Source organism: Camelus dromedarius, chromosome 6 (genome assembly GCF_036321535.1).
Source record: "Camelus dromedarius isolate mCamDro1 chromosome 6, mCamDro1.pat, whole genome shotgun sequence".
Classification (NCBI taxonomy): domain Eukaryota; kingdom Metazoa; phylum Chordata; class Mammalia; order Artiodactyla; family Camelidae; genus Camelus; species Camelus dromedarius.
In genome coordinates this window covers 45,925,223-45,942,302 of record NC_087441.1, presented here as the reverse complement: position 1 = coordinate 45,942,302, position 17,080 = coordinate 45,925,223, and the positions used below count along the sequence as shown (strand labels likewise).

The 17,080-nt window shown below is 44.1% G+C and overlaps 1 protein-coding gene across 3 annotated transcripts in view; it reads left to right on the top strand.

Moving 5' to 3' along the window:
• SOBP (sine oculis binding protein homolog) overlaps positions 1-15,985 on the top strand; it is a 158,193-nt gene extending 142,208 nt beyond the window's left edge. For all 3 annotated transcript variants that reach the window (XM_064486809.1, XM_010989615.3, XM_064486810.1), the window contains one exon: positions 14,038-15,985. The gene's annotated coding sequence lies outside the window, so the exon portion shown is untranslated. The remainder of the gene's footprint in view (positions 1-14,037) is intronic.
• Positions 15,986-17,080: the final 1,095 nt, after the last annotated feature.

The following is a 17,080-nucleotide window of genomic DNA, read 5'->3' as shown; positions in this document are numbered from 1 at the left end:
TAGGATGTGCTCAGATCCTATGCCAAGCTTGAGATTTTTGAATGTTCTAGTGCTTGGTTATTAGAAATCTTCATTGGCAATGTAATCCCTGGTGTTAAAGTTCTGCCTGTCAGGATGCAGATGACCAGTCTCACTATAGGTCTTTCACAGAGCCAGCAAGGAACTGCCAGGTCTGCGTCATGCCCACATGTGTGTGGTGAGGACCTGAGAGAGCGCTTGCTGTGATCATTTCAAACTCATAGAGGAATATTTTCTGGATGAACAAGGTCAAGATTGGCCTTAGACACATCTCGTTCAGTGTTGCTGGGTCTGTTTTAACCCTTAGGACAAGGGGATTGAAGGAGGGTTTTAATATGCAGGCATCTGGCTTTTAGATGTTATTTCAATCAGATTCTGATGGTATAGGAAATGACATATGTGACCAGGTATGTATTTCTTTTGCATGTAGCTGTAACCCTTTGTCTTCAGCAGGGCTGGGACAAGGGTGAGGCAGGAGAAGCGCTTAGTGTGCAAACTTTAAAGATGGACTGACTCTCAGAGTCGGGCAAGTGCAGCACAAGTCCTGGCCCTGACCTCCAGACCTTCTGATCCATATGGCAGCTCCCCGAGGCTGGTCTCCATGGACTAGTTCCCCCTGGAATTTCATGGAAAGTTTCCTGTGCCTATACACAGAGGCATTTCCTTGGGAGGAGCAGTCCATAGATTTGGGCTTCAGCAAAAAATTTGCCTTACATCTCTGAAGGAGTCTTTTGTATTATCACCAAGAAATCTCTGAGTTGAGAATTTTCTTGTTATTCTGAGGAAGCTGAATTAATTGTAAGTTTCCCTTAAAACTTAATTCCTATTTTTAGCAATTTTTGCTGTGGACCTAATATTGCAGAGTCACTATTGCAACTACATAATGTAGCCCTTGCCTCACTAAGATTGCCAGAATGACAACATGCAGAAGGTTATAGCGTTTCAAGTTACCGTATCTTGGGGTGCCAATGGGGAGAGAAGAAAAGGGAAGCAAGAAAAGAAGCAAGCTAGATACTGCCTCAGCACCTTGACTTTCAAAAGTTTATACTGTATAAGCAGCCGCTGTCCTTCAGTGGAAAACCTTCTACCTGCTGTTGAGGCCAAGGGAGTGGAATGGCTAGAGTCTGAGAAATGGGCAGATTAGTACACATCAGGGCATTGGGAGTCCTGCCAATCTCCCTAGCTCCCTAGCATGCTGCTTCACCTGGAGAGAGTGAGCTTGGAAAGATGAAAGCATTTGACCAGCTATTAACAAGCCATTGCCCAGAAGGGCACTGGAAATAAGTACCCTATCTGATTTCCAATGAATCACTCCCTTGCCAGCCTGAGAGACTGCCTGGGTATCCTGGTTCAATCATTTACACCTACCTTCGTGCAGACAAGCATCCCAGAGAGACAGAGGTGTTCGAGGACCAAAATACACTGTAGCATGGAACACTTACCTCATGTAGTGGAATGGTTACCTCTACCACCAACACCCTGCCTTTTCCAGACTGTCTTGTCAGAGAGGTAGTGTCAAAGGGACAGCAGGTGACCATTTTATTTTCTTTCACCCTGCCCCATGCAGAGTTATTCTGTATTCTTTAGTTGCTGGTTTAAATGCACAACACTTTATACATGGATGCATGTTAAGGCAATGCGTTCTGCATGTGTAAACTTTTTTTTAAATGCCTCATAAGCGTAAAAGGAATCCATTTCAGAGAAACAAATAAATTAGCTTTAAAACATAAACAGTTTAGCACTGGCATCATTTAACAGGGTCCCGTTCTCAAGGAAAAGGAGAAAATGCCAACCCACATGCCAGTTCTACATACTAACTGCGGAGAGCTCTTCTCCAGATTTGTGGATTTCCACCACTTTCTGCTTGAGGAAAAAAGTAGGGTGGGGTCAGGATTGAGAACATGAGGCCATTAGCAAGGAGGGGAAACACACACACACACACACACACACAAATTATTTCAAGGGTCATTTAAAAGATTCTAGTGAAAATAACTGGAGCAAAAGCAAAAGACAATAACAACAAAAAAATTAGTATGTATCTCTAGTGCTTTAAAATAGCTCCTGAGTGTACTAAATATTCTTAAATTGGACACCTGAGTCAAGTTACCCCTGAGATCCCTTAACTCTGTGCTCCTGGGACCAAGCTATGGCCATAAGCAATCAACATGTTTGTGCGGTTTTACCACATGCACAGATCTGAACAGAGAGGAGGGAACACGAGGGCAGAGCTGCCTCTCCACTGGGACTGGGACAGCAATTTTTGTCCAGCGCTCCCTGGCCTCTCTCCATCCAGAGGGCTGGCTGCAATGCTGGGTGTCTCATCATTTCCCGCTTTGAACCTCTGGTTTGTTGTCTTTCTCTGATAGCAAGCTGTGTTCTGTTTTGGGTAAAAAGGGAAGTAAGAATGTGCCGAATAGCCTTCAAAGAGCAGGAGAGAGAAACTCACTTTATGGACTCATCTGATATGAAGCACTGACCTAATGTCCAAAAAATGCAATTAAAAAGTATATCTCTCCCTCATTTGCATGGCTTATTTCCCCAGACGTGTTTTTGGTATTGAAAATGAATGCTATTCCCATACAACATGTGTCTCAATTTGTAATGATATCCTCCTTGCAGCTGGCTTAGTTTGCCGACTGTTTCTAAAACGTTACTGTCTTAAATTTGAGCCAACCTACAATAACAAATTTTCTAGAAGCAAAGTGGCTAAGCTGCATTTGGTGAGAGAAGGGGAAACCCTATATTTCATCCTTCAACTCTTGTTTTGGAAATTCAGACTGTAACATGACCTTTTTCTGAGGAACTCTACACACGCATATGTTAAAAACTGTGCAGATTGGGTGTTGTGGGAGCAAGAATGATCAGGTTTAAGTTTCTCTGCAAAGTTCTGCATCCCATCAACAAGCCCTTTTGATATTTTAAACCTGTATTTAGAGTAATTTCAAGATATTTGGAGCACATGTGGTTAAGTGTAGAACTTTGTCATTATGATTAGTTAGATGCTTATACTTTAAATATTTAAAAGACATTTTTAAGTACTTTATCCAAAAGTTTTCTACCACTAGAATACTGTAACTGAGTGGTATCTGAGCATCATCTGAGCGTATAGTAGGGACACTATAAAGTCACTGCAGCATCTATGCACATTTTCCCTGCTTTTCTGGTTTAATTCAGATGTCATTTTTAGTAGATTTGGCTGATTTTTAAAGTGTATAAAGTCATAAACAGGATTGGTTGTCTGTGATTTTTTAAAAAATTACCAAGTCCCCTAAAGGTAAAGTGTCCAACTTGAATCATGTCAATTCCTACCTTTTTTTCTTATCCTAGAAGTTATTAGTAAAACTTTTCATTAGGGTGTTGGATCTGAATCTGTGTTCCCGTGAACTTAACGTGTCGTGTTGTTCCTCCAGAATGTCTTGGGGAGAGTTTAGTGGCGGTTAGATCGAGCACTTCACTCTTCATCTCCAGCCATCACGGAAAGTAAGACGTAGGGTCCCATCTTTTTCATAAGTACCTGTTTGAGCACTTAATATGAGAAAGAGGAGAGGGGGAAGAAAACCTTTTTCCAAACTCAGAATCCATTTAAGCTTCGGACGTTACACATTTCAAACTGACCACAGGCCTCTGGGGCTCTCACTCTCTGTGGCTGGCAAAATACAAACTTTCTGGTGAGAACAGGGAAAAGGAGGCTTAAAAGGGCTCATAAACTTGCTTGGACATCCAATAGCTCTTACCCAGCAGCATTTTCATGAGTTAAGTGTAAATGACTCAGAAACATATAGATTGAATTTCTTTTAAAATACACATGGGTTTAAAAATTAAGGCCAAAGTGCTTGGCAAAATAAGTTTTGGTTTTAGCCAAACCCCAAATGTTTGAAAAAAATATAGTTCTACAATTTTCCAAACCAAAAATATATCCAGGTCCCTCCATTCCCCTCATTTAATGCAGTGACATCATAAACATGGGACTTGATGTCCGTGTTTACATCCACCAAGATCTGAGCAACGTGAATCCTAAATGCTAATTGAAAAACTGTGAAAAAAATTTTTTGTAGAAAAACATCATGACCTTGCAAATGAAGATGAGCAGCCAGGGGTTCAGGGTTCCAACTTTGACAGCACCCCTCACTGTCTGCTCTTCTCATCAACTACAATGTTCTCTGTCTCAGCTGTGTGTGTGTGTGTGTGTGTGTGTGTGTGTGTGTGTCTGTCTGTCTGTCTGTCCTGTGCACAGGAGTATTAACTTAAAAAACTTACTATATTTGGAATGCTTAATTTATACTTAATTAATTAATATATTACAGTCCACCAAAGATAAGAAATGCTTAATCATATCCAAGCAGAGGGAGACAGCCCCCTATCACTCATTTATGATTCAAAGATAGTCTTCATTTATTTCCCTAGAGGGCAAAACGTCCATTTTCTTTTTAAGAAAGTATTTTTCATGTGTATTAGTTTAGGTATTTATTTGTGTTCCTTATGCTTCTATATGTTATTTATCTTTTTTTTTTTTTTAATGGAGGTACTGGGGATTGAACCCAGGACCACGTGCATGCTAAGCATGCACTCTACCACTGAGCTATACCCTTCCTCTCCATTTTTAGCTAACGATGTTGAACACTGATTCACTGCAGGAACACTGTTATTAAGAGATATCAGGAAGGAGGGTAAGAGAAAAGAGGGAAAAAAAGGGAGAGGGAATGGCAGGAGTCTTTAACTTGTTTTAAGGAGCTAATAACCTCACGAGAGAGACAAGAAATAACCAAGGTCACTTTTATAAGCATCATGCAGAACCTGCAAACGGATGTGATGCTGCAGACAGCAGGCTTCAATGAGGGCAGGGACAGGGCATTTCCTGCATTGTCATAACTGAGAACTGGCAGAAAGAGCACGGGTATTTATTGAGCGAATGAAAGAGAAGAGTGTCGGGAGAGTAAGAGCTAATAGAGATACCATGATAGGGTTCCATATGGCAGGTGAGTTTGGAGATAGAATCTAGAACTGGGAAGGGCCATGACCTGGTGGTCAGGAGTGGAGGAACAAGGGATGCAGAGAAGAGGAAGCCACATGCGGGATGACCGTCCCCTACCCTTGGCTGGAGTGAAGGACTTGGCTGCAGAAGGAGAGGAGAGGAGGGGGAGGCTGGAGGGGAGCAGGTGGACAGTGGAGCTGGAGGTTGTGGAACTTGTACCTTGTAGATGAAGCAACCTCTCTGTGACCTCGGGCAGAGGAGGGACAGGATGAAATCTGTGTTTGTGGAAAATTACTTCAGCAGCTGTTCGCAGACTGAAAGGCATCGAGAGAAAGACTGGCATCACTGAAGCTGATTGCATTCTGATGACAGGCTAATTACCAGCGGTGGATTCTAAACATCACGGGACGTTACTGCTGCAGTGTGAGGGGCGAAGGATGCCACATCTGTGTCTTAAGTATGTAAAGCCATCGTGGCAATGCAGTGGCAGGATGGACTCTTTTCTTTGTGTCCAGAGTAGTCCTAAGGTTTCATGGCACACAGTGGAAGGAAACCTCACAACTGATGGAACATTCTGACATTCAGTCAAAGGGGATGTTGGCCGGGCCCCAGACTGTCATGGAAATAGGAGCTCCACCCCTCTGATGGACCAGCTGCTCTGAGCCCTAGGCCAACGGGGCGGGGCGTGGTGCAGGCCGTGGGCTATCACCTAATGGGTGCACGAGGCAGGCAGCAGCTCTCCTAGTGGAGAACTTCCCTGCTGATGCACATGGAGCCTGGACAGTGGCTGTCTTGATGCACAAAGCTCTGTCCTTGGCCGGAAGAGCAGCTATAAGGCTTGGCTGGCTTCCTCTACCTCAGACACCTTCAGAGATTTTCACAGAATCAGAATCAGATCCTCCCAGGGCCTGCAGGTACTTTTAAGGGAATTTGGCAACTTTAGGAGATGTCCTTTTATATTTTTAACTTCCCAGGCCATAGACCTCCTGAAGCTTCCACACGTGGTGTCTGTGGGCTCCTGGTAGTGGAGGGAGGCAGCAGTGTGGTTTAGTAGATAAAGTCATCTCTCTTGGGGTTGGGCCAGCCTGGATTCAAATCCAAGCAGTCAATTAATTACTTCACCTCCCTGCGCCTCAGTCTCTAGGTCTGAATAATAATAACACTGCTTTGAGGAATAGGTAAGAAAACATACGTAGTAGGTGGCAGACCCCAGGTACCCTGGGAATGGAATTACTGTCTTATTAGAAAGGCTACCATGCCTGGGAGAAGAGCACAGGGCTGGAGTGAGGCCTGCTTGGATCTGAAAACCATCTGTGTCACTTACCAGCTATGAGTCTGGAGAAGTTTTATAACCTCTCTGTGCCTACATTTTCTCATTAAATAATTGTAGCAGCTAATATGTATTGAGCATGTAAGCAGTGTATGTAAGCAGTGTTCCAAATTTTACGTGCCCACGACAACCCTAGGGATACCATTATTAAACCCATTTTATAGATGAAGAAGTTGAGGTACAGAGGGGTTAACTATCCTATCCAGAGTCATTGGCCTGTAAATAACAGTGCTGGAATCTGACTGGCAGCCTGGTCCCAGAGTCTCCCTGCTAAACCCCTGAGCATATCTTCTACAGAAAAAAACAGTAATAATAACCCCCTCCTTGAGAGAGTTCTCAGGCTCCAGTGTAAACAGCAGAAGCAGAATGCCCAGGGGTACCTGGCATATATACAGTAGGTGCTCGTTATGACAATTATTATGGTGGCCCCTGCAGCCGAGAACTTCTTCCCTCAATGTGTAACGAGAGGTAATGAAACACTTCCAGGCTGTCCACTTTGGACGTGAGTGAAACCATTTCAGAAATCCTCCTAAGATGTTTGGTTCCACTTCTACAAGTAAAAACTGAGACAGACATGCTCAAGGTCACAGAGTGGCGCGGCCAGGATTAGAACCTGAGTCCTCATCTGCCTTTCCCCTCAGTAGGACACAGGATACGACCAGAGCTGCTTGAGTTACACGCCCTGTGCCAAGGACCAGAGTCATATTTTTGCCACCCACGGCATTGCTTCCTCACACCGGGCAGCTGAATTTCAGAGAGGAAATAGGCTGCACCTGAACATCTGGGGTGGCAGGGTGGAAGGGTTGCAGGAAAACTGATTAACCACACTCTTCATCTCCTTGGCTGTTTATGGGTCAGGGCATCAGTATGCCTGCTCTTATTTTTTACAGTGAAGTTCCTATGAATATGAAGCTGCCCCCCACTCTCTTTCTCCCTCCCTCTTTGTGCTAATGGGCTGGTTGTCAAGAATAAATAACGTGTCAGACCTCTTTTCCAGACCTAACCTAAAATCGTAAATTCTATTGACCCACAGACAATAGCTACTTGCCACATAAAGCTGCTTTTTCTCTAGGTTCTTTTTTCTTTCTTTTCTTTGAACTTAGAAAGCCTATGTTCAGATTATATAAATAAATAACAAACTCAATCTTAGTACAATAAACATCTACTTTTTTTTGTCCAAGGCAGAATTTTTGGAAGGCACATGAACCAGCATCAGCTAGTGTGTGTATTGGATAGGAACTGAATGAAAATGCAGTTGTTATTTCTTGTCGAGTAACTTCTCAGAGTCCTTGTCTGCAAAGCAAGGGAACTGCACTATGTATGTCCCTAAGGCCCCTTCCAGCTCTGACACTGTGACCACTGCTTGTCAGAGTGAGGAAGGGGAGAGGGGAAACCCAGAACAGGGGCAGGACTCTGTGAAGTGGGGCATTGACTTTGGGATTGTAGGAGCTGGACTTCAACCCAACTTTGCCCCTTTCTGGCTGGTGACCTTGAGTAAGTAGGTTTCTTAACTTTCCTGGGAAAGTTTCCTCATCTGTAAAATGGGGACAGTAGTAAACAGTTCAAAACATTGTTGTTTCAATGAAATAAGAATATCAAGTATACTTGTTTTCAAGTGAAATAAATATATAAAAGTGTTCAGCACAGTATTTGACATAAATTAAGTACTCAGTAAAATTGGACTTCTTTCTTTGAAAACACTGCAGCTTTCCATAATGGTAATAGAAGTGTTTGCTCCTGAAAACCAGAGGGGATAGGGCTCCAGGGTCTTCTTCAAAATTTCTTGCAAAATATTAGCCATATCATGTAATTCTTTATTTTATTTTTCTCTTTCGTGAGTGGACGTAGCCACTGGTTTCAGTGCATTTGTTAAAATGTGTGCTATTAGTCGTGAATCCCTGCCTGCTTTTAGAAAAGGACCAGAGAGACCTTGCATTCTGCTTAATTTGTTTTGCTTAAATACCCAGGTTCTCGAAAGGATTTGAGGTAGTTAAAAGGATCCCTGTCCAGGGTGAAGATAAAGGCTTTTGCCAGTGCACAAGAGGGGGCATCTATGGTTCAGGGTTCTTTGTTCCCCAGGAACTTTGAGAGGTCAGCAAGAACTAGCAGTGGCCACTTGTATGAATAAACAGGCCTCTCTACTCATTGAACTCATAGAACCAGCTACACAAAGAAAATGAAATTTTAATTTGTAGAACAAAGAATTAAAGTTGGATTTGTCCTAGTAGGAGTCTTATACGGTTGTAATTTTTATTGATTGCAGAGTAAAATAAGAGATTTGTGAAAGGAGAAAGTTATAAAAAAGAAAATCAAGATCTTATGTTTGGTTTAATTTTTTTCTTCTTTAAAATTTAAAAAATTTTTATTTATATTTTATTTTTAAAATTTTGTTGTGGGGGGAGGTAATTGGGTTTATTTATTTATTTCTTAATAGAGGTATTGGGGATGGAACCCAGGACCTCATGCATGCTAGGTATGTACTCTACCACTGAGCTATACCCTCCCCCCTAGTTTTTTTTCTTTTTAAGAGATATATATATATACATATATATATATATACATATATATATATACACACACACATAATAATAAGACATATCTCCGTATGTGTGTGTATATATATATATGTATATATATGTGTGTGTGTGTATATATATGTGTATATATATGTGTGTGTGTATATATATGTGTGTGTGTGTGTGTGTGTGTGTGTGTGTGTGTGTGTGTGTGTGTGTGTATGTATGTAAGCCTTAGCTCATCAGAGCCATGGGGCAGGCAGCGCGGTGGTGATGGAACTGTAATTCAGATCAGAGCCCAGCACTGAGCTGAGCTAGCGCTTACCCTTGGCTCCACAGCCCTTTCCTCACCACGGGTTATTTCCCATAGCAATCACGCTAGAAAGGAGAAGGGGTGTTTTTAAATCATCAATTAGTGAGCTATAAGAAAAGAGGAGCCTTCCACTTCATAAATGAAAATCGTTTCCAAATTAGTAAAAGTCATTTCAAACTTTTCATGAAGCAATGGCTGATGGAGGAGGGAGGGAACCATTTTTTGGCAAAACCTCACCAAGCCTTAGCCCTGTCTGGGATGGGCCTGGTATGGAGACCACTGTCTGGCATCACACCCGAGCTTATCAGCTGGTGCAGGTGGCTCTGTTCATTGACTGCCGGGCTCTACCCTTGTGAGTGTCCCAGAATAGCTGCGGCTACCTGAGAGGAGTCCAGTCCTCAGGGACTCACTATTGTCCCAGATAAACAGCGTGGCTGAAGCCAGCACGTAATAGCTGTATTTAAAGGTGATAAGTGATGGCCGATGTGCCCGAGTGAGTGGCATCACAAGTAGGGCCTGGGGACAGAGGCAAGCCAGCCTGGTAGCAGGCATTTCTTACCCATCCTAGGGTGGATGCCACAGGATTTTGGACTCCCAGGAATAAATATGCCAGACTCCAAGAGCTGCCTTCTGGACAGATAAGACAGGACGGACCTACTAGACTTTGATTAAGCTAATGACAAAGGTATCTGAGAAGGCAAAGAAAAATAAAAGTTCAGAAAATGGATTAGATTGACTGAAGCAGGCTTCCTGATAGAGGTGGGATCTTTTGCCTCCAAGGGACCGTCCTGGAAATGTTAGGATGTGGAATAAGCCATTTTCTCTGGATACACATTTACTTCTGGGAGTGGTTATCTGGAAACTATAAAATTTCCTTTTAAACGCAACCAGCATACGTCTTAGGCTATAAAGGCCGAAGGAGGAAGGGCGAGAATGACTGAATGTTGACAGTATCAACATTGAAAGGATTTACTAGTACTCAGGCCTATTTTTGGTCTCTGTAATTCTCTGAAAATTCTCATGTGATAAAGGAGGAGAAGTAACTCAATTACATTCTTAGCAGTGCTTACCTGATGAAAAGTGCCATTGGACAGTGGCTCACTCAGTGCACTTGGTGTGCAGTCGTGATTCCATGAGGAAGATACTTCATTCTTTTGGCCAAAGGGGCAGTTGCACCTGGATTTCTGAGGGCACCTGGCCATACATGCCTGCTGGAGATCATGCACTGTGGAGCTGGTCTTCATACACGGTACATACATGGTACACGAGAAGGGCTGTGTGTGTGTGTGTGTGTGTGTGTGTGTGTGTGAGAGAGAGAGAGAGAAAGATGTTCCACACAGTGGGGCCCTGGGGCCCTACCTGACAAACTCCAATTCAGAGGAAAACCCAAATGTGAGGTACAAGTAGAGCCACTTTCCCAGAACCTTCTGTGTTAAGGGACACTCCACAGAGCTCTGCTAGAGGTGAGACTGTGTATGTGTGTGTGTGTGTGTGTGTGTGTGTGTGTGTGTGTGTGTTTAGTAGAAAGGAGACTCTTTCTGAAACTTGGGACTTAAGGGTCCAGAAATTAATAGTCTTTATTGTACACCGATAATAAGACATATTTCCATATTTGATGCTGGTTTTGGTCCAAAGATCTTACAATCACAGAATATGAGAGATGGAAGATGTAATAGAAAATCTCACCCAGGCCTTCATTTCACAGAGGAAGACTCCAGGCTTGGGAAGGTTATGGACTAGGTCCAAGATCACACAGCTACTTAGGGTTCATGCTTTTGTTGTTGCTGTTGTTGTTGTTGTTGTTTGGGGTGGGGGAAGTATGTTTATTTATTTATTTATTTACTCTTGGAGAAGGTACTGGGAATTGAACCAGGACCTCATGCATGCTAAGCATGTGCTCTACCACTGAGCTATACTCTCCCCCCCCCCGACTGGTTCACGCTGACTGTTAAACTGCATCTCCGTCTCACTCATTGTATTAATTTCCCCTTTACTCAGATCAAGAAGTTTAGACGGAGAGAACAGGTTGTTCCATAAGACACCTCTGCTTGGCAGGGGCTGAGCCGGAACTTCCTGCCATGATCACTTTCTAAAAGCCCAAGCTCACTTCCTCCCCACTCTTGAGTTTCATACCTTGCAAACCAATAACTCTCAGGAAGGCAACGCTCCAGCTTGGTTCTTCATTTGCAATGATTCCAGAGTCTACTTCTGTGTCATCTACCAGGGGGCTGCCTGAACTAGCCAAAGCCAGAAGGACAAACAGAGATGCCCTCCCTCCCGCCCCCTCCTCAAATGTTATGGCAGAGAGGGACCTGCACTGCCACCATCTGGCCTTGACAGGTGTCCCAGACGCGGCGAGTGTGCGGTGAGAGGGAAGGAAAGGGCACGGAAGTCTGCTCTGCCATCCTCTTCAAATACGCTTGGTGTGAGGAGGCTTTCCAAGCAGCAGGAGTGGGGCTGCAAAAAATAGAGTGTGGTGCAGCTGCACCCTTTAGAACTTCGGGGGAAAACACATATTATTTACCAGACAATAATAGATACCAGAGAATAATAATGATTATTATAGCGCTAGGGGTGGCAAACGCCGTAGTTAAGGTTCCAGAATGGCTCTCATTATAATCCTGTTTTCTGAGTCCCTTATGAAAGCCTTGAGATTTTGTACAAGAAGGCTGAGGCTGTCCATGTTTGGCCTTTGTCCAAAGGTGATTTCAATATAAGGAAATTTACTTGAAAAAGATTCCTCTTTTCAGTGGTGGTGGGGTTCATGACTGCATTAAAGAAAAAAAGCTGTATCCTTGAAAAAGCAGTTGCAGCATTCTTAAGTAATTAAAAATTGGGGTGCTTCCCAGTCACTGGAAGAAAGCATTAAACACCTTTTTTTTTTTCTTTCCCTTTTTAAAGAAAGGATTCAGAGGTCCCCTCTGACTACAAGATTTGGTCACTCTTGGTCCCAAGCCCAGAGGTGGAGATGGTTTCCCTCCCACCATAGAAAGTTCCAGGCTGTGCTTCCTAAACAGAAAAGAGTCGCCCCCAGAAGAAGCTACATTGTGTCTTTGGATCCATTTGTCATTTCAGAGGTCCCTTCCCAATTCTTTGTGACCTTTCATTTGATGATGACTCTTGGTGTTTTGTTTTTATACCTCTTCTCATCATTGTCTCCTAGAAAGGAAAGAAGGAAGGTGGGCTGGAAGGAAGGAAGGAAGAAGGGAAGGAAGGGAGGGAGGAAGCAAGGAGCAAAGAGAGAAAGAAAGAAAAAGGAAAGGAAAGAAAGAAAGAAAGACAGACAGGAAGAAAGAAAGGAAAGGAAAGAAACTCAAGTGAGCTCTTTATTCAGAGATAAATACCCACATTTCCAAGTCTGACCATGCCAAATGAAAAGGTTTCCATGGCCTTGTAATTCCACTCCCAATGCATATTTGTGGTGTTTTGCATTTTCACTTTGGTTATTTAATATACATATTAAATGCACACAGATCTGGTGATTTAATGTGATTTGGGGAACCCAGGCATTTCCTGTCATGCACATTCAGATTTTCAAACCTTGTTTTTGGCTGATTGTTATTATCGTTACCATTAACACCAGGATTTGGACAGCAGGGTTCAAAGCACAAGCTTGTACTTAGTCCTCCCCATGGACATTTTGACCTCCTCACACTTGTGCTAAATTCATGCTGCAGACACTCTGAGCAAGTTTCCAGGTCTCTTTGTGGCCTCCATTTCTTCATCTATAAAATGAGGAAATTGTGTATATTATCTCTGGGGTCCCTTCAAGTTCTACATTCTATCACCTGAAATTATTTGTTCATTGTTCTAGGAATAATCTCAACAGTTGTAAAGATATTTAACAAGCCCTCTGTCACCACCTCCTGTTAGCCCAATTTGACCCATTCACATTTCTGACATCCCCATTTATTGGCAGGAGAAAAAGGTACTGTTTTGGGACATGGGGGACAAGAGCTGTTTGACTCTGATTCATTTGACAAATGTGTGTTGAGCTGAACTGGGGGTCAAGTGTAGGGACGTGAGCAAAACAGAGCCACAGACCTCAGGGACTTCACAGTTTAGTTGGCAACTTCTGAATGGCTGCTTCCTGGGGGTGACAGAGTATCCTCAGGAGACTGGTAGCCAGTGAAATAAGCCAGTAGGGCTAGAGAGGCAGAGCCTAATGTCTGTGGTGAAAGTTGGGATGGGCACTCCCCAGAAACCGACTTTCCTGGTGAACAGTCCTGTTCAGACCCTCTGCCCTAGGATCTCAGTCCCAAGCTTGGCTTGGATGTGAAGAGATGTGAGTGGCTCACCTTTGTCAGGCAAGACTCACAGAGAGGGGGCCTTTCTTCCAGCTCCGTTGTCCCGTAGGAAACCTTGGAGGAGAGGTCTTTGTGTCCCAGTAATTTTTCTTGTGCTAAAAAGTCAATCTCATAGCCTTCCTCCTTTGCAGCAAACACTGGGGCTGTTAAACAGAGTATGGGGGTGAGGTCTGCAGCACCAGGATACCCCAGTGACCTTGCCTGGCTTTGGGGTGACCTTGGGCAACTCCAAAGACCTCCTGCCAGTTAAGCATGCGGTAACGAGGAGAGTGTAAGTTGCTGGGTGGCAAAGGATGCTGCTGCGGTCTCTGGGAGAGGGCAGGGTGCACCCTGCTCATTATGGTATTCCAAAAAGCGACTCGCGTTTCATTTCCTCACACACACGAAGCTGACAGGGCTGACCCCGTGCAGAACTGTGAATGAAAGTTGTGTGGAAGCCAGGCTGTGCTGCCTTGGGTCTTAAGTCTGACCTAATGGCTAGAGAGCATGCTGCTCTGACTCAGGCCCGGGGCCTCCCCAGCTTGTGGGTGGGGGGTGGCTTGGTCTAGTGGATTCTAACGAGAGCCCTTCTCTTTTTCTAGGAATGCTCGCTCACAGGGTACCTTGCATGGAGAGAGGGCGCAGAGCAAACCATGTCTCGCCATCCAGTGACACCAGCTGGTCAGCTCACCACCCCCTCTGGCTAAAACTCAAGCAAATAAAGCCGCTTCCTGTCATTAAGCATCTCTGAGGAAGCAGCCCTCCCTTGGTGGCCTCTAGCCCAGAGAAGCCAGCACGTCTTGGACCCACCAAGCGGGCCCAGCCTTCCTGCTGCCACCACCTTGGCTTCTCCCCAGAGGAGAACTTAGGGATTTTGCCCCTGGTTTTCAAAACAACAACAACAACAACAACAACAACAACAACAAATCACCAACAAGCCACAAGGACCAATGTAGGTATTCTCTCCGCCCCATCTTCAAGGCTCAGAGGGTGAGGCTGGAAGATGATACGGATTTGAAAACAAAAACTGTTTTTTTAAATCTTTTTAAAAACTGCTGTGGTTTTGCTGCTACACGAAGAATTGTGATTTGCATTGTACGGTTTTGGACGTTTACTGTTCACGTTTTGACGGCGGAGAGGGATCGTACTGGAGTCCCACCACTTCAGATTCATCTCTGTCCTGCCCAGGATGCACTTTTAAATGAAGAGTTAGAATATTTTATTGGCTAATATACTTTTCTTGTTATTTTTACAAAGGCCACCTTTATCCTTTTTAATGCCATATTTTCAGTGTTACACTTTTATGGCTTTTAATTTTCGATTTGACAGATGTAAGAAGCAGCATGAATAGTTTATACTGTGGTTTTTCAGAGACTGAATGCCAAGAGAACTCGGTAAATGTTTATTCTTCTCAGCTTTCTCTTTAAATTCCCCTAAATAGTGCCCCATTTGGGAACAGAGTAAGAGTGTTGAACTGAAGACCAAAATGCCCTCAAGGTGTAAAATAATCCGAGGGGGAATATTTGCTGGGCGTCACGAAAGACTTGGATGAAATTTCAACCCTGATGGTTTTCGGTGATCCAGGAAGTCAGTGAAGCAATCTCTCTATACGCAGAGTCCTTTCATGATAATTAGAATGGTATGGACAAACCAATGAAAACAGGAGGCAAAGTGAGAAAGCTCACCCGTGATTCTGTTTCACTGTTTGCTTTCTCCTGTCATGGTTAAGAGAAATGTGCAATTCGATCCTCAATCAGTGGGTGGAGGATAACAGGGTAGATTTTCTTGTGTGCACTTGTACAGTTGTAGCTGCGAGTCCAGAAGTCCTCTAGAGCATGTGTACTGGCACTGAGTTGGTGAGACAGTCGTGGAGTATCCCATTCTGATGAGTACAGGAAAAAAAAAAAAAAGAGAATAAGAAAAAAAATCCCCAAAAAAGAAGAAAACTAAAAAAAAAAAAAAAAAAAAATCAAATCACCTTGTGATTCAGTGTATCTGTTTACTAACTCCAATAAAGCAATTGTTCCCTCTGGAGGGGTCCAGGTAGCCCCGCCCACGAGGCCGTGGAGCCGGTGGCAGGAGGGGGGCGGCCGGGTGGGCGAGGCCGGGGCGGTGCCACGCTGGCCTTGAAGCACCACGGGGCCCGTGGATGCGGTGTACATACTGTATTTCTATATTCTCCTTTGTACAGAGTCACTTAACAAGTCAAGCTACTGTTTTACAGGTGCTCCTTATTTATTAGAGCTGTGAGAGCTTGGGGGACACACCTGGCGAGCGAGCTCGCTTTTTAAAAATGAAACTGGGGGGCAGGGGACAGGGAGGCGGGAGGGAGGGGAAGCTCGCGAGCCTGGGGAGAGATTTATAAAACTGAACAAAAGGAAAACTTCCAGCAACCAAGTAAACAAACCATCCAGCCCTCCCACACCATACCCGCCCAAGCCAGGCGCGGCAGCTCCCACCTCTGGGTGCCCAGTTCCCTGTGGGCCCCCTAACGTTCTCCTCTCTCCCTGACCGGTGTCCGATTCATCAAACAAAAATAAATCTCTCAGAAAGAAAATGCACTTACATGTGCTTATTTTGCTTTTCTCATTATTATGACTATTGTTGTTATTTTCCTTGTTACAGAAGGTGTTCACTTCTTCCCTCCAGGGAAAAATATTTTTTAAATAAAGCTAATAAGTCTTATAAGATGTTGCGATAGAAGGGTGACCCTGGCCCTTCCCAGGCTAATTCTCTGCAAACGAGAGCCCACCTGGTCCACTTGAAGGTCTGCTGCCCACCACCCGGTTCTTGACAACACGCAGTGCGCATAGAGGAACTCTTGGGTCTGTAGACTGCGGTGTCCCTTCCCAGGTGCTCTCTAAGTCCTGGTCTTTTTTGGTTCCAAGGGTCTGGGTCTAAGGCTTAAGAAGCATCATGCAGTGAAAGCAAACCTCCCTGGGAGACTCTGCTCCCATCAGTACCTCATCTCACCTGTGGGTGTGTGTAGGGAGATGTGGGTGATTATGTGGATGGGAGGGGTCAATCCAGTTTTGCTTTGGTACCTGAATTAAACATCAGAAAGTTTCTAAGATGGAAAGAGCACTGATACCTAGTTCTAGTCAATGTTAATATACCCTAATCCTCTTGTTCTGCATATGAAAAATCTGAAGCTGGAAAGGTGAACTGACCTGTTTAGATCCCACACTGAGCTGGTTTAGCTCATCAAAACACAAATGTTCATTAAAAATTTAGGCACCATCAGCAATCTCCTCTAAATAACCATCCTAGCAGTGGATTCTGGCCACTGGGTTTCTTTCTTTCGTGGAGCCTGAGGGATCTTGGAGGTTCCTGGTGTGAGTTATGGTTATGACTCCATCAGAACTCCTCAGCCCAGCCAAGGACATGCCAAGCCAGCACCCCGCTGGGGCTGTCTGGTGCAAAGTCCCTGATAGTGTTACTCATCTGGATTTGGCTGTAGACGCAGTCATCCAGGATATTGATTTTGTTTCTGTCTGTAGTCCAAGATCGTCCAGCAAACACGATGACCCTTCAGGAAACAAAAGGTCCCTTTGTTCCAATATGAAAAGATTCCATGGCATCTCATTAGACAGCACACCTTTTCCTCCTTCTCTTAATCTTAGTGTTCCCAGAATACAGAATCCT